The 17,464-nt window shown below is 50.7% G+C and overlaps 25 non-coding genes across 25 annotated transcripts; 12 read left to right on the top strand and 13 right to left on the bottom strand.

Moving 5' to 3' along the window:
* Positions 1–76: 76 nt before the first annotated feature.
* TRNAR-CCU (transfer RNA arginine (anticodon CCU)) lies at positions 77–149 on the bottom strand. Its single transcript has one exon. It is a non-coding gene; the product is annotated as a tRNA-Arg (tRNA).
* Positions 150–843: 694 nt separating this feature from the next.
* TRNAA-AGC (transfer RNA alanine (anticodon AGC)) lies at positions 844–916 on the top strand. The gene has a single exon. It is a non-coding gene; the product is annotated as a tRNA-Ala (tRNA).
* A 600-nt stretch (positions 917–1,516) lies between these two features.
* On the bottom strand, positions 1,517–1,589 carry TRNAR-CCU (transfer RNA arginine (anticodon CCU)). Its single transcript has one exon. It is a non-coding gene; the product is annotated as a tRNA-Arg (tRNA).
* Positions 1,590–2,283: 694 nt separating this feature from the next.
* Positions 2,284–2,356, top strand: TRNAA-AGC (transfer RNA alanine (anticodon AGC)). The gene has a single exon. It is a non-coding gene; the product is annotated as a tRNA-Ala (tRNA).
* A 600-nt stretch (positions 2,357–2,956) lies between these two features.
* Positions 2,957–3,029, bottom strand: TRNAR-CCU (transfer RNA arginine (anticodon CCU)). The gene has a single exon. It is a non-coding gene; the product is annotated as a tRNA-Arg (tRNA).
* Positions 3,030–3,723: 694 nt separating this feature from the next.
* TRNAA-AGC (transfer RNA alanine (anticodon AGC)) lies at positions 3,724–3,796 on the top strand. Its single transcript has one exon. It is a non-coding gene; the product is annotated as a tRNA-Ala (tRNA).
* A 600-nt stretch (positions 3,797–4,396) lies between these two features.
* TRNAR-CCU (transfer RNA arginine (anticodon CCU)) lies at positions 4,397–4,469 on the bottom strand. The gene has a single exon. It is a non-coding gene; the product is annotated as a tRNA-Arg (tRNA).
* A 694-nt stretch (positions 4,470–5,163) lies between these two features.
* On the top strand, positions 5,164–5,236 carry TRNAA-AGC (transfer RNA alanine (anticodon AGC)). The gene has a single exon. It is a non-coding gene; the product is annotated as a tRNA-Ala (tRNA).
* Positions 5,237–5,836: 600 nt separating this feature from the next.
* TRNAR-CCU (transfer RNA arginine (anticodon CCU)) lies at positions 5,837–5,909 on the bottom strand. Its single transcript has one exon. It is a non-coding gene; the product is annotated as a tRNA-Arg (tRNA).
* Positions 5,910–6,603: 694 nt separating this feature from the next.
* Positions 6,604–6,676, top strand: TRNAA-AGC (transfer RNA alanine (anticodon AGC)). The gene has a single exon. It is a non-coding gene; the product is annotated as a tRNA-Ala (tRNA).
* Positions 6,677–7,276: 600 nt separating this feature from the next.
* Positions 7,277–7,349, bottom strand: TRNAR-CCU (transfer RNA arginine (anticodon CCU)). The gene has a single exon. It is a non-coding gene; the product is annotated as a tRNA-Arg (tRNA).
* A 694-nt stretch (positions 7,350–8,043) lies between these two features.
* TRNAA-AGC (transfer RNA alanine (anticodon AGC)) lies at positions 8,044–8,116 on the top strand. Its single transcript has one exon. It is a non-coding gene; the product is annotated as a tRNA-Ala (tRNA).
* Positions 8,117–8,716: 600 nt separating this feature from the next.
* Positions 8,717–8,789, bottom strand: TRNAR-CCU (transfer RNA arginine (anticodon CCU)). The gene has a single exon. It is a non-coding gene; the product is annotated as a tRNA-Arg (tRNA).
* Positions 8,790–9,483: 694 nt separating this feature from the next.
* TRNAA-AGC (transfer RNA alanine (anticodon AGC)) lies at positions 9,484–9,556 on the top strand. Its single transcript has one exon. It is a non-coding gene; the product is annotated as a tRNA-Ala (tRNA).
* A 600-nt stretch (positions 9,557–10,156) lies between these two features.
* On the bottom strand, positions 10,157–10,229 carry TRNAR-CCU (transfer RNA arginine (anticodon CCU)). Its single transcript has one exon. It is a non-coding gene; the product is annotated as a tRNA-Arg (tRNA).
* Positions 10,230–10,923: 694 nt separating this feature from the next.
* TRNAA-AGC (transfer RNA alanine (anticodon AGC)) lies at positions 10,924–10,996 on the top strand. Its single transcript has one exon. It is a non-coding gene; the product is annotated as a tRNA-Ala (tRNA).
* A 600-nt stretch (positions 10,997–11,596) lies between these two features.
* On the bottom strand, positions 11,597–11,669 carry TRNAR-CCU (transfer RNA arginine (anticodon CCU)). The gene has a single exon. It is a non-coding gene; the product is annotated as a tRNA-Arg (tRNA).
* A 694-nt stretch (positions 11,670–12,363) lies between these two features.
* TRNAA-AGC (transfer RNA alanine (anticodon AGC)) lies at positions 12,364–12,436 on the top strand. Its single transcript has one exon. It is a non-coding gene; the product is annotated as a tRNA-Ala (tRNA).
* A 600-nt stretch (positions 12,437–13,036) lies between these two features.
* TRNAR-CCU (transfer RNA arginine (anticodon CCU)) lies at positions 13,037–13,109 on the bottom strand. The gene has a single exon. It is a non-coding gene; the product is annotated as a tRNA-Arg (tRNA).
* A 694-nt stretch (positions 13,110–13,803) lies between these two features.
* On the top strand, positions 13,804–13,876 carry TRNAA-AGC (transfer RNA alanine (anticodon AGC)). Its single transcript has one exon. It is a non-coding gene; the product is annotated as a tRNA-Ala (tRNA).
* A 600-nt stretch (positions 13,877–14,476) lies between these two features.
* On the bottom strand, positions 14,477–14,549 carry TRNAR-CCU (transfer RNA arginine (anticodon CCU)). The gene has a single exon. It is a non-coding gene; the product is annotated as a tRNA-Arg (tRNA).
* A 694-nt stretch (positions 14,550–15,243) lies between these two features.
* Positions 15,244–15,316, top strand: TRNAA-AGC (transfer RNA alanine (anticodon AGC)). Its single transcript has one exon. It is a non-coding gene; the product is annotated as a tRNA-Ala (tRNA).
* A 600-nt stretch (positions 15,317–15,916) lies between these two features.
* On the bottom strand, positions 15,917–15,989 carry TRNAR-CCU (transfer RNA arginine (anticodon CCU)). Its single transcript has one exon. It is a non-coding gene; the product is annotated as a tRNA-Arg (tRNA).
* Positions 15,990–16,683: 694 nt separating this feature from the next.
* On the top strand, positions 16,684–16,756 carry TRNAA-AGC (transfer RNA alanine (anticodon AGC)). Its single transcript has one exon. It is a non-coding gene; the product is annotated as a tRNA-Ala (tRNA).
* Positions 16,757–17,356: 600 nt separating this feature from the next.
* On the bottom strand, positions 17,357–17,429 carry TRNAR-CCU (transfer RNA arginine (anticodon CCU)). The gene has a single exon. It is a non-coding gene; the product is annotated as a tRNA-Arg (tRNA).
* Positions 17,430–17,464: the final 35 nt, after the last annotated feature.

The raw sequence follows: 17,464 nt of genomic DNA, 5'->3' as shown, positions 1-17,464 counted from the left end.
TAGCCTGCGCCCACCCCCTACTACCGCAAAAACCTTTTGCATGCTTTGGCAGAAGTGTGAACAAAATGCCACGAACCACCCCAGATGGGACTCGAACCCACAATCCCTGGCTTAGGAGGCCAGTGCCTTATCCATTAGGCCACTGGGGCCACTCGACAGAGAAGGGGAAAGTTCTTTCTTTTCCTCTTCTCTCACTGGAGTCACAGGTACTGGCCCACTGAAAAGGGCAAGTTGGCTCACGTCCAAAGCTGCAGTGTCCCAGCACACGCGGGCAAAAGGCACCTGCTTGCACTCGGCTGGACACTTCCGCTTTATGGGACACACGATGGAAAGTGGACTCAATTCCCAGACCTAACTCTTACCTGTTTGGTATTCTGACGCTCGATTGTAAAATATGGCCAGCTGGTAAAAATGACAAAGGGCACTCCAGCGCTGGTCCTTTGGCTGCAGGCGGCGTGTCAGCGGCCTAAAACAGCAAGAAATAGCGAGAGAAATAAAGTGAGAAGCAAGCACCTTTTCAATTGGGCTCTCGGGTCTATGGGACTGGCGTGCAGCCTCTTGATCACAAGCGCAGGTCCAGCGTGAAAGGGCGTGGCAGTGGAGTCACTCTGCTATTAATACCTGGTTGGCCAATCCTCGTTGCAATGGATGGCCATCTGCAGCTTTACTTGTAGCTCCACTGAAGGTATTTTGTTTTGGGCAAAGGGGTGAGATTGTGATTTCCTCTGCCGCAGATGAAGAGAAAGGGCTTTATGCACTACAGGTCCCTGGACAGCCAAGCAAGTGTGAGCCGGAGACTGTGCTTCAGCTCTGAAGCAGTGTATCGAGAGCCTTCGAGGAGGAGGGGAATTAGCTCAGATGGTAGAGCGCTCGCTTAGCATGCGAGAGGTAGCGGGATCGATGCCCGCATTCTCCAGCAAGACGCTTTTACTTCATTTTCACTATTTTATTCAAAACTCGCCAATCGTCGCAAATAAAGTCATGTGCTCGCTTCTGTTTTTTTTACTATCATCCTAAAAGTCTTCCGTCCACTTTCTGCTATCCCAAAGAGTCATCCGCGCGAGGGCCGGCAACAGGCGTGATACTGTGCAACAGGCGCATTGCATGGCATTGGTGACATATTCAGGAAATTCCACTTTGATGCCACCCAGGGCTGTTAACCTTTTATTTCATTTCAATACGATGCTTCGAATAATTGGTTCAAAGTGCGCAGCCTTTGCTCTTTTATTTCGTTTTCATCGGAGCAGGTCGGAGCTGGCAGAAGAGTGAGCCCTGTCTGCAGGAGCTCTGATTCCAGAAAGCATATTTTCCCTGTCTTTCTTACCACTCATCTGTGTCTCTTCGCTGACATGAGGCGTTGCTACACTCTGCAGTCTCCGGGCATTTAAAGTCTGCTACCAGCAGAGCACGTTCTGGACTTCACAGCGCCCAGCAAAGTACTAGCCTGCGCCCACCCCCTACTACCGCAAAAACCTTTTGCATGCTTTGGCAGAAGTGTGAACAAAATGCCACGAACCACCCCAGATGGGACTCGAACCCACAATCCCTGGCTTAGGAGGCCAGTGCCTTATCCATTAGGCCACTGGGGCCACTCGACAGAGAAGGGGAAAGTTCTTTCTTTTCCTCTTCTCTCACTGGAGTCACGGGTACTGGCCCACTGAAAAGGGCAAGTTGGCTCACGTCCAAAGCTGCAGTGTCCCAGCACACGCGGGCAAAAGGCACCTGCTTGCACTCGGCTGGACACTTCCGCTTTATGGGACACACGATGGAAAGTGGACTCAATTCCCAGACCTAACTCTTACCTGTTTGGTATTCTGACGCTCGATTGTAAAATATGGCCAGCTGGTAAAAATGACAAAGGGCACTCCAGCGCTGGTCCTTTGGCTGCAGGCGGCGTGTCAGCGGCCTAAAACAGCAAGAAATAGCGAGAGAAATAAAGTGAGAAGCAAGCACCTTTTCAATTGGGCTCTCGGGTCTATGGGACTGGCGTGCAGCCTCTTGATCACAAGCGCAGGTCCAGCGTGAAAGGGCGTGGCAGTGGAGTCACTCTGCTATTAATACCTGGTTGGCCAATCCTCGTTGCAATGGATGGCCATCTGCAGCTTTACTTGTAGCTCCACTGAAGGTATTTTGTTTTGGGCAAAGGGGTGAGATTGTGATTTCCTCTGCCGCAGATGAAGAGAAAGGGCTTTATGCACTACAGGTCCCTGGACAGCCAAGCAAGTGTGAGCCGGAGATTGTGCTTCAGCTCTGAAGCAGTGTATCGAGAGCCTTCGAGGAGGAGGGGAATTAGCTCAGATGGTAGAGCGCTCGCTTAGCATGCGAGAGGTAGCGGGATCGATGCCCGCATTCTCCAGCAAGACGCTTTTTCTTCATTTTCACTATTTTATTCAAAACTCGCCAATCGTCGCAAATAAAGTCATGTGCTCGCTTCTGTTTTTTTTACTATCATCCTAAAAGTCTTCCGTCCACTTTCTGCTATCCCAAAGAGTCACCCGCGCGAGGGCCGGCAACAGGCGTGATACTGTGCAACAGGCGCATTGCATGGCATTGGTGACATATTCAGGAAATTCCACTTTGATGCCACCCAGGGCTGTTAACCTTTTATTTCATTTCAATACGATGCTTCGAATAATTGGTTCAAAGTGCGCAGCCTTTGCTCTTTTATTTCGTTTTCATCGGAGCAGGTCGGAGCTGGCAGAAGAGTGAGCCCTGTCTGCAGGAGCTCTGATTCCAGAAAGCATATTTTCCCTGTCTTTCTTACCACTCATCTGTGTCTCTTCGCTGACATGAGGCGTTGCTACACTCTGCAGTCTCCCGGCATTTAAAGTCTGCTACCAGCAGAGCACGTTCTGGACTTCACAGCGCCCAGCAAAGTACTAGCCTGCGCCCACCCCCTACTACCTCAAAAACCTTTTGCATGCTTTGGCAGAAGTGTGAACAAAATGCCACGAACCACCCCAGATGGGACTCGAACCCACAATCCCTGGCTTAGGAGGCCAGTGCCTTATCCATTAGGCCACTGGGGCAACTCGACAGAGAAGGGGAAAGTTCTTTCTTTTCCTCTTCTCTCACTGGAGTCACGGGTACTGGCCCACTGAAAAGGGCAAGTTGGCTCACGTCCAAAGCTGCAGTGTCCCAGCACACGCGGGCAAGAGGCACCTGCTTGCACTCGGCTGGACACTTCCGCTTTATGGGACACACGATGGAAAGTGGACTCAATTCCCAGACCTAACTCTTACCTGTTTGGTATTCTGACGCTCGATTGTAAAATATGGCCAGCTGGTAAAAATGACAAAGGGCACTCCAGCGCTGGTCCTTTGGCTGCAGGCGGCGTGTCAGCGGCCTAAAACAGCAAGAAATAGCGAGAGAAATAAAGTGAGAAGCAAGCACCTTTTCAATTGGGCTCTCGGGTCTATGGGACTGGCGTGCAGCCTCTTGATCACAAGCGCAGGTCCAGCGTGAAAGGGCGTGGGAGTGGAGTCACTCTGCTATTAATACCTGGTTGGCCAATCCTCGTTGCAATGGATGGCCATCTGCAGCTTTACTTGTAGCTCCACTGAAGGTATTTTGTTTTGGGCAAAGGGGTGAGATTGTGATTTCCTCTGCGGCAGATGAAGAGAAAGGGCTTTATGCACTACAGGTCCCTGGACAGCCAAGCAAGTGTGAGCCGGAGACTGTGCTTCAGCTCTGAAGCAGTGTATCGAGAGCCTTCGAGGAGGAGGGGAATTAGCTCAGATGGTAGAGCGCTCGCTTAGCATGCGAGAGGTAGCGGGATCGATGCCCGCATTCTCCAGCAAGACGCTTTTTCTTCATTTTCACTATTTTATTCAAAACTCGCCAATCGTCGCAAATAAAGTCATGTGCTCGCTTCTGTTTTTTTTACTATCATCCTAAAAGTCTTCCGTCCACTTTCTGCTATCCCAAAGAGTCATCCGCGCGAGGGCCGGCAACAGGCGTGATACTGTGCAACAGGCGCATTGCATGGCATTGGTGACATATTCAGGAAATTCCACTTTGATGCCACCCAGGGCTGTTAACCTTTTATTTCATTTCAATACGATGCTTCGAATAATTGGTTCAAAGTGCGCAGCCTTTGCTCTTTTATTTCGTTTTCATCGGAGCAGGTCGGAGCTGGCAGAAGAGTGAGCCCTGTCTGCAGGAGCTCTGATTCCAGAAAGCATATTTTCCCTGTCTTTCTTACCACTCATCTGTGTCTCTTCGCTGACATGAGGCGTTGCTACACTCTGCAGTCTCCCGGCATTTAAAGTCTGCTACCAGCAGAGCACGTTCTGGACTTCACAGCGCCCAGCAAAGTACTAGCCTGCGCCCACCCCCTACTACCGCAAAAACCTTTTGCATGCTTTGGCAGAAGTGTGAACAAAATGCCACGAACCACCCCAGATGGGACTCGAACCCACAATCCCTGGCTTAGGAGGCCAGTGCCTTATCCATTAGGCCACTGGGGCCACTCGACAGAGAAGGGGAAAGTTCTTTCTTTTCCTCTTCTCTCACTGGAGTCACGGGTACTGGCCCACTGAAAAGGGCAAGTTGGCTCACGTCCAAAGCTGCAGTGTCCCAGCACACGCGGGCAAAAGGCACCTGCTTGCACTCGGCTGGACACTTCCGCTTTATGGGACACACGATGGAAAGTGGACTCAATTCCCAGACCTAACTCTTACCTGTTTGGTATTCTGACGCTCGATTGTAAAATATGGCCAGCTGGTAAAAATGACAAAGGGCACTCCAGCGCTGGTCCTTTGGCTGCAGGCGGCGTGTCAGCGGCCTAAAACAGCAAGAAATAGCGAGAGAAATAAAGTGAGAAGCAAGCACCTTTTCAATTGGGCTCTCGGGTCTATGGGACTGGCGTGCAGCCTCTTGATCACAAGCGCAGGTCCAGCGTGAAAGGGCGTGGCAGTGGAGTCACTCTGCTATTAATACCTGGTTGGCCAATCCTCGTTGCAATGGATGGCCATCTGCAGCTTTACTTGTAGCTCCACTGAAGGTATTTTGTTTTGGGCAAAGGGGTGAGATTGTGATTTCCTCTGCCGCAGATGAAGAGAAAGGGCTTTATGCACTACAGGTCCCTGGACAGCCAAGCAAGTGTGAGCCGGAGATTGTGCTTCAGCTCTGAAGCAGTGTATCGAGAGCCTTCGAGGAGGAGGGGAATTAGCTCAGATGGTAGAGCGCTCGCTTAGCATGCGAGAGGTAGCGGGATCGATGCCCGCATTCTCCAGCAAGACGCTTTTTCTTCATTTTCACTATTTTATTCAAAACTCGCCAATCGTCGCAAATAAAGTCATGTGCTCGCTTCTGTTTTTTTTACTATCATCCTAAAAGTCTTCCGTCCACTTTCTGCTATCCCAAAGAGTCACCCGCGCGAGGGCCGGCAACAGGCGTGATACTGTGCAACAGGCGCATTGCATGGCATTGGTGACATATTCAGGAAATTCCACTTTGATGCCACCCAGGGCTGTTAACCTTTTATTTCATTTCAATACGATGCTTCGAATAATTGGTTCAAAGTGCGCAGCCTTTGCTCTTTTATTTCGTTTTCATCGGAGCAGGTCGGAGCTGGCAGAAGAGTGAGCCCTGTCTGCAGGAGCTCTGATTCCAGAAAGCATATTTTCCCTGTCTTTCTTACCACTCATCTGTGTCTCTTCGCTGACATGAGGCGTTGCTACACTCTGCAGTCTCCCGGCATTTAAAGTCTGCTACCAGCAGAGCACGTTCTGGACTTCACAGCGCCCAGCAAAGTACTAGCCTGCGCCCACCCCCTACTACCTCAAAAACCTTTTGCATGCTTTGGCAGAAGTGTGAACAAAATGCCACGAACCACCCCAGATGGGACTCGAACCCACAATCCCTGGCTTAGGAGGCCAGTGCCTTATCCATTAGGCCACTGGGGCAACTCGACAGAGAAGGGGAAAGTTCTTTCTTTTCCTCTTCTCTCACTGGAGTCACGGGTACTGGCCCACTGAAAAGGGCAAGTTGGCTCACGTCCAAAGCTGCAGTGTCCCAGCACACGCGGGCAAAAGGCACCTGCTTGCACTCGGCTGGACACTTCCGCTTTATGGGACACACGATGGAAAGTGGACTCAATTCCCAGACCTAACTCTTACCTGTTTGGTATTCTGACGCTCGATTGTAAAATATGGCCAGCTGGTAAAAATGACAAAGGGCACTCCAGCGCTGGTCCTTTGGCTGCAGGCGGCGTGTCAGCGGCCTAAAACAGCAAGAAATAGCGAGAGAAATAAAGTGAGAAGCAAGCACCTTTTCAATTGGGCTCTCGGGTCTATGGGACTGGCGTGCAGCCTCTTGATCACAAGCGCAGGTCCAGCGTGAAAGGGCGTGGCAGTGGAGTCACTCTGCTATTAATACCTGGTTGGCCAATCCTCGTTGCAATGGATGGCCATCTGCAGCTTTACTTGTAGCTCCACTGAAGGTATTTTGTTTTGGGCAAAGGGGTGAGATTGTGATTTCCTCTGCGGCAGATGAAGAGAAAGGGCTTTATGCACTACAGGTCCCTGGACAGCCAAGCAAGTGTGAGCCGGAGACTGTGCTTCAGCTCTGAAGCAGTGTATCGAGAGCCTTCGAGGAGGAGGGGAATTAGCTCAGATGGTAGAGCGCTCGCTTAGCATGCGAGAGGTAGCGGGATCGATGCCCGCATTCTCCAGCAAGACGCTTTTACTTCATTTTCACTATTTTATTCAAAACTCGCCAATCGTCGCAAATAAAGTCATGTGCTCGCTTCTGTTTTTTTTACTATCATCCTAAAAGTCTTCCGTCCACTTTCTGCTATCCCAAAGAGTCATCCGCGCGAGGGCCGGCAACAGGCGTGATACTGTGCAACAGGCGCATTGCATGGCATTGGTGACATATTCAGGAAATTCCACTTTGATGCCACCCAGGGCTGTTAACCTTTTATTTCATTTCAATACGATGCTTCGAATAATTGGTTCAAAGTGCGCAGCCTTTGCTCTTTTATTTCGTTTTCATCGGAGCAGGTCGGAGCTGGCAGAAGAGTGAGCCCTGTCTGCAGGAGCTCTGATTCCAGAAAGCATATTTTCCCTGTCTTTCTTACCACTCATCTGTGTCTCTTCGCTGACATGAGGCGTTGCTACACTCTGCAGTCTCCCGGCATTTAAAGTCTGCTACCAGCAGAGCACGTTCTGGACTTCACAGCGCCCAGCAAAGTACTAGCCTGCGCCCACCCCCTACTACCGCAAAAACCTTTTGCATGCTTTGGCAGAAGTGTGAACAAAATGCCACGAACCACCCCAGATGGGACTCGAACCCACAATCCCTGGCTTAGGAGGCCAGTGCCTTATCCATTAGGCCACTGGGGCCACTCGACAGAGAAGCGGAAAGTTCTTTCTTTTCCTCTTCTCTCACTGGAGTCACGGGTACTGGCCCACTGAAAAGGGCAAGTTGGCTCACGTCCAAAGCTGCAGTGTCCCAGCACACGCGGGCAAAAGGCACCTGCTTGCACTCGGCTGGACACTTCCGCTTTATGGGACACACGATGGAAAGTGGACTCAATTCCCAGACCTAACTCTTACCTGTTTGGTATTCTGACGCTCGATTGTAAAATATGGCCAGCTGGTAAAAATGACAAAGGGCACTCCAGCGCTGGTCCTTTGGCTGCAGGCGGCGTGTCAGCGGCCTAAAACAGCAAGAAATAGCGAGAGAAATAAAGTGAGAAGCAAGCACCTTTTCAATTGGGCTCTCGGGTCTATGGGACTGGCGTGCAGCCTCTTGATCACAAGCGCAGGTCCAGCGTGAAAGGGCGTGGCAGTGGAGTCACTCTGCTATTAATACCTGGTTGGCCAATCCTCGTTGCAATGGATGGCCATCTGCAGCTTTACTTGTAGCTCCACTGAAGGTATTTTGTTTTGGGCAAAGGGGTGAGATTGTGAATTCCTCTGCGGCAGATGAAGAGAAAGGGCTTTATGCACTACAGGTCCCTGGACAGCCAAGCAAGTGTGAGCCGGAGACTGTGCTTCAGCTCTGAAGCAGTGTATCGAGAGCCTTCGAGGAGGAGGGGAATTAGCTCAGATGGTAGAGCGCTCGCTTAGCATGCGAGAGGTAGCGGGATCGATGCCCGCATTCTCCAGCAAGACGCTTTTTCTTCATTTTCACTATTTTATTCAAAACTCGCCAATCGTCGCAAATAAAGTCATGTGCTCGCTTCTGTTTTTTTTACTATCATCCTAAAAGTCTTCCGTCCACTTTCTGCTATCCCAAAGAGTCATCCGCGCGAGGGCCGGCAACAGGCGTGATACTGTGCAACAGGCGCATTGCATGGCATTGGTGACATATTCAGGAAATTCCACTTTGATGCCACCCAGGGCTGTTAACCTTTTATTTCATTTCAATACGATGCTTCGAATAATTGGTTCAAAGTGCGCAGCCTTTGCTCTTTTATTTCGTTTTCATCGGAGCAGGTCGGAGCTGGCAGAAGAGTGAGCCCTGTCTGCAGGAGCTCTGATTCCAGAAAGCATATTTTCCCTGTCTTTCTTACCACTCATCTGTGTCTCTTCGCTGACATGAGGGGTTGCTACACTCTGCAGTCTCCCGGCATTTAAAGTCTGCTACCAGCAGAGCACGTTCTGGACTTCACAGCGCCCAGCAAAGTACTAGCCTGCGCCCACCCCCTACTACCGCAAAAACCTTTTGCATGCTTTGGCAGAAGTGTGAACAAAATGCCACGAACCACCCCAGATGGGACTCGAACCCACAATCCCTGGCTTAGGAGGCCAGTGCCTTATCCATTAGGCCACTGGGGCCACTCGACAGAGAAGGGGAAAGTTCTTTCTTTTCCTCTTCTCTCACTGGAGTCACGGGTACTGGCCCACTGAAAAGGGCAAGTTGGCTCACGTCCAAAGCTGCAGTGTCCCAGCACACGCGGGCAAAAGGCACCTGCTTGCACTCGGCTGGACACTTCCGCTTTATGGGACACACGATGGAAAGTGGACTCAATTCCCAGACCTAACTCTTACCTGTTTGGTATTCTGACGCTCGATTGTAAAATATGGCCAGCTGGTAAAAATGACAAAGGGCACTCCAGCGCTGGTCCTTTGGCTGCAGGCGGCGTGTCAGCGGCCTAAAACAGCAAGAAATAGCGAGAGAAATAAAGTGAGAAGCAAGCACCTTTTCAATTGGGCTCTCGGGTCTATGGGACTGGCGTGCAGCCTCTTGATCACAAGCGCAGGTCCAGCGTGAAAGGGCGTGGCAGTGGAGTCACTCTGCTATTAATACCTGGTTGGCCAATCCTCGTTGCAATGGATGGCCATCTGCAGCTTTACTTGTAGCTCCACTGAAGGTATTTTGTTTTGGGCAAAGGGGTGAGATTGTGATTTCCTCTGCGGCAGATGAAGAGAAAGGGCTTTATGCACTACAGGTCCCTGGACAGCCAAGCAAGTGTGAGCCGGAGACTGTGCTTCAGCTCTGAAGCAGTGTATCGAGAGCCTTCGAGGAGGAGGGGAATTAGCTCAGATGGTAGAGCGCTCGCTTAGCATGCGAGAGGTAGCGGGATCGATGCCCGCATTCTCCAGCAAGACGCTTTTACTTCATTTTCACTATTTTATTCAAAACTCGCCAATCGTCGCAAATAAAGTCATGTGCTCGCTTCTGTTTTTTTTACTATCATCCTAAAAGTCTTCCGTCCACTTTCTGCTATCCCAAAGAGTCATCCGCGCGAGGGCCGGCAACAGGCGTGATACTGTGCAACAGGCGCATTGCATGGCATTGGTGACATATTCAGGAAATTCCACTTTGATGCCACCCAGGGCTGTTAACCTTTTATTTCATTTCAATACGATGCTTCGAATAATTGGTTCAAAGTGCGCAGCCTTTGCTCTTTTATTTCGTTTTCATCGGAGCAGGTCGGAGCTGGCAGAAGAGTGAGCCCTGTCTGCAGGAGCTCTGATTCCAGAAAGCATATTTTCCCTGTCTTTCTTACCACTCATCTGTGTCTCTTCGCTGACATGAGGCGTTGCTACACTCTGCAGTCTCCCGGCATTTAAAGTCTGCTACCAGCAGAGCACGTTCTGGACTTCACAGCGCCCAGCAAAGTACTAGCCTGCGCCCACCCCCTACTACCGCAAAAACCTTTTGCATGCTTTGGCAGAAGTGTGAACAAAATGCCACGAACCACCCCAGATGGGACTCGAACCCACAATCCCTGGCTTAGGAGGCCAGTGCCTTATCCATTAGGCCACTGGGGCCACTCGACAGAGAAGGGGAAAGTTCTTTCTTTTCCTCTTCTCTCACTGGAGTCACGGGTACTGGCCCACTGAAAAGGACAAGTTGGCTCACGTCCAAAGCTGCAGTGTCCCAGCACACGCGGGCAAAAGGCACCTGCTTGCACTCGGCTGGACACTTCCGCTTTATGGGACACACGATGGAAAGTGGACTCAATTCCCAGACCTAACTCTTACCTGTTTGGTATTCTGACGCTCGATTGTAAAATATGGCCAGCTGGTCAAAATGACAAAGGGCACTCCAGCGCTGGTCCTTTGGCTGCAGGCGGCGTGTCAGCGGCCTAAAACAGCAAGAAATAGCGAGAGAAATAAAGTGAGAAGCAAGCACCTTTTCAATTGGGCTCTCGGGTCTATGGGACTGGCGTGCAGCCTCTTGATCACAAGCGCAGGTCCAGCGTGAAAGGGCGTGGCAGTGGAGTCACTCTGCTATTAATACCTGGTTGGCCAATCCTCGTTGCAATGGATGGCCATCTGCAGCTTTACTTGTAGCTCCACTGAAGGTATTTTGTTTTGGGCAAAGGGGTGAGATTGTGATTTCCTCTGCGGCAGATGAAGAGAAAGGGCTTTATGCACTACAGGTCCCTGGACAGCCAAGCAAGTGTGAGCCGGAGACTGTGCTTCAGCTCTGAAGCAGTGTATCGAGAGCCTTCGAGGAGGAGGGGAATTAGCTCAGATGGTAGAGCGCTCGCTTAGCATGCGAGAGGTAGCGGGATCGATGCCCGCATTCTCCAGCAAGACGCTTTTTCTTCATTTTCACTATTTTATTCAAAACTCGCCAATCGTCGCAAATAAAGTCATGTGCTCGCTTCTGTTTTTTTTACTATCATCCTAAAAGTCTTCCGTCCACTTTCTGCTATCCCAAAGAGTCATCCGCGCGAGGGCCGGCAACAGGCGTGATACTGTGCAACAGGCGCATTGCATGGCATTGGTGACATATTCAGGAAATTCCACTTTGATGCCACCCAGGGCTGTTAACCTTTTATTTCATTTCAATACGATGCTTCGAATAATTGGTTCAAAGTGCGCAGCCTTTGCTCTTTTATTTCGTTTTCATCGGAGCAGGTCGGAGCTGGCAGAAGAGTGAGCCCTGTCTGCAGGAGCTCTGATTCCAGAAAGCATATTTTCCCTGTCTTTCTTACCACTCATCTGTGTCTCTTCGCTGACATGAGGCGTTGCTACACTCTGCAGTCTCCCGGCATTTAAAGTCTGCTACCAGCAGAGCACGTTCTGGACTTCACAGCGCCCAGCAAAGTACTAGCCTGCGCCCACCCCCTACTACCGCAAAAACCTTTTGCATGCTTTGGCAGAAGTGTGAACAAAATGCCACGAACCACCCCAGATGGGACTCGAACCCACAATCCCTGGCTTAGGAGGCCAGTGCCTTATCCATTAGGCCACTGGGGCCACTCGACAGAGAAGGGGAAAGTTCTTTCTTTTCCTCTTCTCTCACTGGAGTCACGGGTACTGGCCCACTGAAAAGGGCAAGTTGGCTCACGTCCAAAGCTGCAGTGTCCCAGCACACGCGGGCAAAAGGCACCTGCTTGCACTCGGCTGGACACTTCCGCTTTATGGGACACACGATGGAAAGTGGACTCAATTCCCAGACCTAACTCTTACCTGTTTGGTATTCTGACGCTCGATTGTAAAATATGGCCAGCTGGTAAAAATGACAAAGGGCACTCCAGCGCTGGTCCTTTGGCTGCAGGCGGCGTGTCAGCGGCCTAAAACAGCAAGAAATAGCGAGAGAAATAAAGTGAGAAGCAAGCACCTTTTCAATTGGGCTCTCGGGTCTATGGGACTGGCGTGCAGCCTCTTGATCACAAGCGCAGGTCCAGCGTGAAAGGGCGTGGCAGTGGAGTCACTCTGCTATTAATACCTGGTTGGCCAATCCTCGTTGCAATGGATGGCCATCTGCAGCTTTACTTGTAGCTCCACTGAAGGTATTTTGTTTTGGGCAAAGGGGTGAGATTGTGATTTCCTCTGCGGCAGATGAAGAGAAAGGGCTTTATGCACTACAGGTCCCTGGACAGCCAAGCAAGTGTGAGCCGGAGACTGTGCTTCAGCTCTGAAGCAGTGTATCGAGAGCCTTCGAGGAGGAGGGGAATTAGCTCAGATGGTAGAGCGCTCGCTTAGCATGCGAGAGGTAGCGGGATCGATGCCCGCATTCTCCAGCAAGACGCTTTTACTTCATTTTCACTATTTTATTCAAAACTCGCCAATCGTCGCAAATAAAGTCATGTGCTCGCTTCTGTTTTTTTTACTATCATCCTAAAAGTCTTCCGTCCACTTTCTGCTATCCCAAAGAGTCATCCGCGCGAGGGCCGGCAACAGGCGTGATACTGTGCAACAGGCGCATTGCATGGCATTGGTGACATATTCAGGAAATTCCACTTTGATGCCACCCAGGGCTGTTAACCTTTTATTTCATTTCAATACGATGCTTCGAATAATTGGTTCAAAGTGCGCAGCCTTTGCTCTTTTATTTCGTTTTCATCGGAGCAGGTCGGAGCTGGCAGAAGAGTGAGCCCTGTCTGCAGGAGCTCTGATTCCAGAAAGCATATTTTCCCTGTCTTTCTTACCACTCATCTGTGTCTCTTCGCTGACATGAGGCGTTGCTACACTCTGCAGTCTCCCGGCATTTAAAGTCTGCTACCAGCAGAGCACGTTCTGGACTTCACAGCGCCCAGCAAAGTACTAGCCTGCGCCCACCCCCTACTACCTCAAAAACCTTTTGCATGCTTTGGCAGAAGTGTGAACAAAATGCCACGAACCACCCCAGATGGGACTCGAACCCACAATCCCTGGCTTAGGAGGCCAGTGCCTTATCCATTAGGCCACTGGGGCCACTCGACAGAGAAGGGGAAAGTTCTTTCTTTTCCTCTTCTCTCACTGGAGTCACGGGTACTGGCCCACTGAAAAGGGCAAGTTGGCTCACGTCCAAAGCTGCAGTGTCCCAGCACACGCGGGCAAAAGGCACCTGCTTGCACTCGGCTGGACACTTCCGCTTTATGGGACACACGATGGAAAGTGGACTCAATTCCCAGACCTAACTCTTACCTGTTTGGTATTCTGACGCTCGATTGTAAAATATGGCCAGCTGGTAAAAATGACAAAGGGCACTCCAGCGCTGGTCCTTTGGCTGCAGGCGGCGTGTCAGCGGCCTAAAACAGCAAGAAATAGCGAGAGAAATAAAGTGAGAAGCAAGCACCTTTTCAATTGGGCTCTCGGGTCTATGGGACTGGCGTGCAGCCTCTTGATCACAAGCGCAGGTCCAGCGTGAAAGGGCGTGGCAGTGGAGTCACTCTGCTATTAATACCTGGTTGGCCAATCCTCGTTGCAATGGATGGCCATCTGCAGCTTTACTTGTAGCTCCACTGAAGGTATTTTGTTTTGGGCAAAGGGGTGAGATTGTGATTTCCTCTGCGGCAGATGAAGAGAAAGGGCTTTATGCACTACAGGTCCCTGGACAGCCAAGCAAGTGTGAGCCGGAGATTGTGCTTCAGCTCTGAAGCAGTGTATCGAGAGCCTTCGAGGAGGAGGGGAATTAGCTCAGATGGTAGAGCGCTCGCTTAGCATGCGAGAGGTAGCGGGATCGATGCCCGCATTCTCCAGCAAGACGCTTTTTCTTCATTTTCACTATTTTATTCAAAACTCGCCAATCGTCGCAAATAAAGTCATGTGCTCGCTTCTGTTTTTTTTACTATCATCCTAAAAGTCTTCCGTCCACTTTCTGCTATCCCAAAGAGTCACCCGCGCGAGGGCCGGCAACAGGCGTGATACTGTGCAACAGGCGCATTGCATGGCATTGGTGACATATTCAGGAAATTCCACTTTGATGCCACCCAGGGCTGTTAACCTTTTATTTCATTTCAATACGATGCTTCGAATAATTGGTTCAAAGTGCGCAGCCTTTGCTCTTTTATTTCGTTTTCATCGGAGCAGGTCGGAGCTGGCAGAAGAGTGAGCCCTGTCTGCAGGAGCTCTGATTCCAGAAAGCATATTTTCCCTGTCTTTCTTACCACTCATCTGTGTCTCTTCGCTGACATGAGGCGTTGCTACACTCTGCAGTCTCCCGGCATTTAAAGTCTGCTACCAGCAGAGCACGTTCTGGACTTCACAGCGCCCAGCAAAGTACTAGCCTGCGCCCACCCCCTACTACCTCAAAAACCTTTTGCATGCTTTGGCAGAAGTGTGAACAAAATGCCACGAACCACCCCAGATGGGACTCGAACCCACAATCCCTGGCTTAGGAGGCCAGTGCCTTATCCATTAGGCCACTGGGGCAACTCGACAGAGAAGGGGAAAGTTCTTTCTTTTCCTCTTCTCTCACTGGAGTCACGGGTACTGGCCCACTGAAAAGGGCAAGTTGGCTCACGTCCAAAGCTGCAGTGTCCCAGCACACGCGGGCAAAAGGCACCTGCTTGCACTCGGCTGGACACTTCCGCTTTATGGGACACACGATGGAAAGTGGACTCAATTCCCAGACCTAACTCTTACCTGTTTGGTATTCTGACGCTCGATTGTAAAATATGGCCAGCTGGTAAAAATGACAAAGGGCACTCCAGCGCTGGTCCTTTGGCTGCAGGCGGCGTGTCAGCGGCCTAAAACAGCAAGAAATAGCGAGAGAAATAAAGTGAGAAGCAAGCACCTTTTCAATTGGGCTCTCGGGTCTATGGGACTGGCGTGCAGCCTCTTGATCACAAGCGCAGGTCCAGCGTGAAAGGGCGTGGGAGTGGAGTCACTCTGCTATTAATACCTGGTTGGCCAATCCTCGTTGCAATGGATGGCCATCTGCAGCTTTACTTGTAGCTCCACTGAAGGTATTTTGTTTTGGGCAAAGGGGTGAGATTGTGATTTCCTCTGCGGCAGATGAAGAGAAAGGGCTTTATGCACTACAGGTCCCTGGACAGCCAAGCAAGTGTGAGCCGGAGACTGTGCTTCAGCTCTGAAGCAGTGTATCGAGAGCCTTCGAGGAGGAGGGGAATTAGCTCAGATGGTAGAGCGCTCGCTTAGCATGCGAGAGGTAGCGGGATCGATGCCCGCATTCTCCAGCAAGACGCTTTTTCTTCATTTTCACTATTTTATTCAAAACTCGCCAATCGTCGCAAATAAAGTCATGTGCTCGCTTCTGTTTTTTTTACTATCATCCTAAAAGTCTTCCGTCCACTTTCTGCTATCCCAAAGAGTCATCCGCGCGAGGGCCGGCAACAGGCGTGATACTGTGCAACAGGCGCATTGCATGGCATTGGTGACATATTCAGGAAATTCCACTTTGATGCCACCCAGGGCTGTTAACCTTTTATTTCATTTCAATACGATGCTTCGAATAATTGGTTCAAAGTGCGCAGCCTTTGCTCTTTTATTTCGTTTTCATCGGAGCAGGTCGGAGCTGGCAGAAGAGTGAGCCCTGTCTGCAGGAGCTCTGATTCCAGAAAGCATATTTTCCCTGTCTTTCTTACCACTCATCTGTGTCTCTTCGCTGACATGAGGCGTTGCTACACTCTGCAGTCTCCCGGCATTTAAAGTCTGCTACCAGCAGAGCACGTTCTGGACTTCACAGCGCCCAGCAAAGTACTAGCCTGCGCCCACCCCCTACTACCGCAAAAACCTTTTGCATGCTTTGGCAGAAGTGTGAACAAAATGCCACGAACCACCCCAGATGGGACTCGAACCCACAATCCCTGGCTTAGGAGGCCAGTGCCTTATCCATTAGGCCACTGGGGCAACTCGACAGAGAAAGGGAAAGTTCTTTCTTTTCCTCTTCTCTCACTGGAGTCACGGGTACTGGCCCACTGAAAAGGGCAAGTTGGCTCACGTCCAAAGCTGCAGTGTCCCAGCACACGCGGGCAAAAGGCACCTGCTTGCACTCGGCTGGACACTTCCGCTTTATGGGACACACGATGGAAAGTGGACTCAATTCCCAGACCTAACTCTTACCTGTTTGGTATTCTGACGCTCGATTGTAAAATATGGCCAGCTGGTAAAAATGACAAAGGGCACTCCAGCGCTGGTCCTTTGGCTGCAGGCGGCGTGTCAGCGGCCTAAAACAGCAAGAAATAGCGAGAGAAATAAAGTGAGAAGCAAGCACCTTTTCAATTGGGCTCTCGGGTCTATGGGACTGGCGTGCAGCCTCTTGATCACAAGCGCAGGTCCAGCGTGAAAGGGCGTGGCAGTGGAGTCACTCTGCTATTAATACCTGGTTGGCCAATCCTCGTTGCAATGGATGGCCATCTGCAGCTTTACTTGTAGCTCCACTGAAGGTATTTTGTTTTGGGCAAAGGGGTGAGATTGTGAATTCCTCTGCGGCAGATGAAGAGAAAGGGCTTTATGCACTACAGGTCCCTGGACAGCCAAGCAAGTGTGAGCCGGAGACTGTGCTTCAGCTCTGAAGCAGTGTATCGAGAGCCTTCGAGGAGGAGGGGAATTAGCTCAGATGGTAGAGCGCTCGCTTAGCATGCGAGAGGTAGCGGGATCGATGCCCGCATTCTCCAGCAAGACGCTTTTTCTTCATTTTCACTATTTTATTCAAAACTCGCCAATCGTCGCAAATAAAGTCATGTGCTCGCTTCCTTTTTTTTTACTATCATCCTAAAAGTCTTCCGTCCACTTTCTGCTATCCCAAAGAGTCATCCGCGCGAGGGCCGGCAACAGGCGTGATACTGTGCAACAGGCGCATTGCATGGCATTGGTGACATATTCAGGAAATTCCACTTTGATGCCACCCAGGGCTGTTAACCTTTTATTTCATTTCAATACGATGCTTCGAATAATTGGTTCAAAGTGCGCAGCCTTTGCTCTTTTATTTCGTTTTCATCGGAGCAGGTCGGAGCTGGCAGAAGAGTGAGCCCTGTCTGCAGGAGCTCTGATTCCAGAAAGCATATTTTCCCTGTCTTTCTTACCACTCATCTGTGTCTCTTCGCTGACATGAGGGGTTGCTACACTCTGCAGTCTCCCGGCATTTAAAGTCTGCTACCAGCAGAGCACGTTCTGGACTTCACAGCGCCCAGCAAAGTACTAGCCTGCGCCCACCCCCTACTACCGCAAAAACCTTTTGCATGCTTTGGCAGAAGTGTGAACAAAATGCCACGAACCACCCCAGATGGGACTCGAACCCACAATCCCTGGCTTAGGAGGCCAGTGCCTTATCCATTAGGCCACTGGGGCCACTCGACAGAGAAGGGGAAAGTTCTTTCTTTTCC

Source organism: Ambystoma mexicanum, chromosome 5q (genome assembly GCF_040938575.1).
Source record: "Ambystoma mexicanum isolate Mex_15411 chromosome 5q, UKY_AmexF1_1, whole genome shotgun sequence".
Lineage (NCBI taxonomy): Eukaryota > Metazoa > Chordata > Amphibia > Caudata > Ambystomatidae > Ambystoma > Ambystoma mexicanum.
The sequence above is the reverse complement of the archived record's forward strand: the minus strand, read 5'-3'. Positions and strand labels throughout refer to the sequence as shown.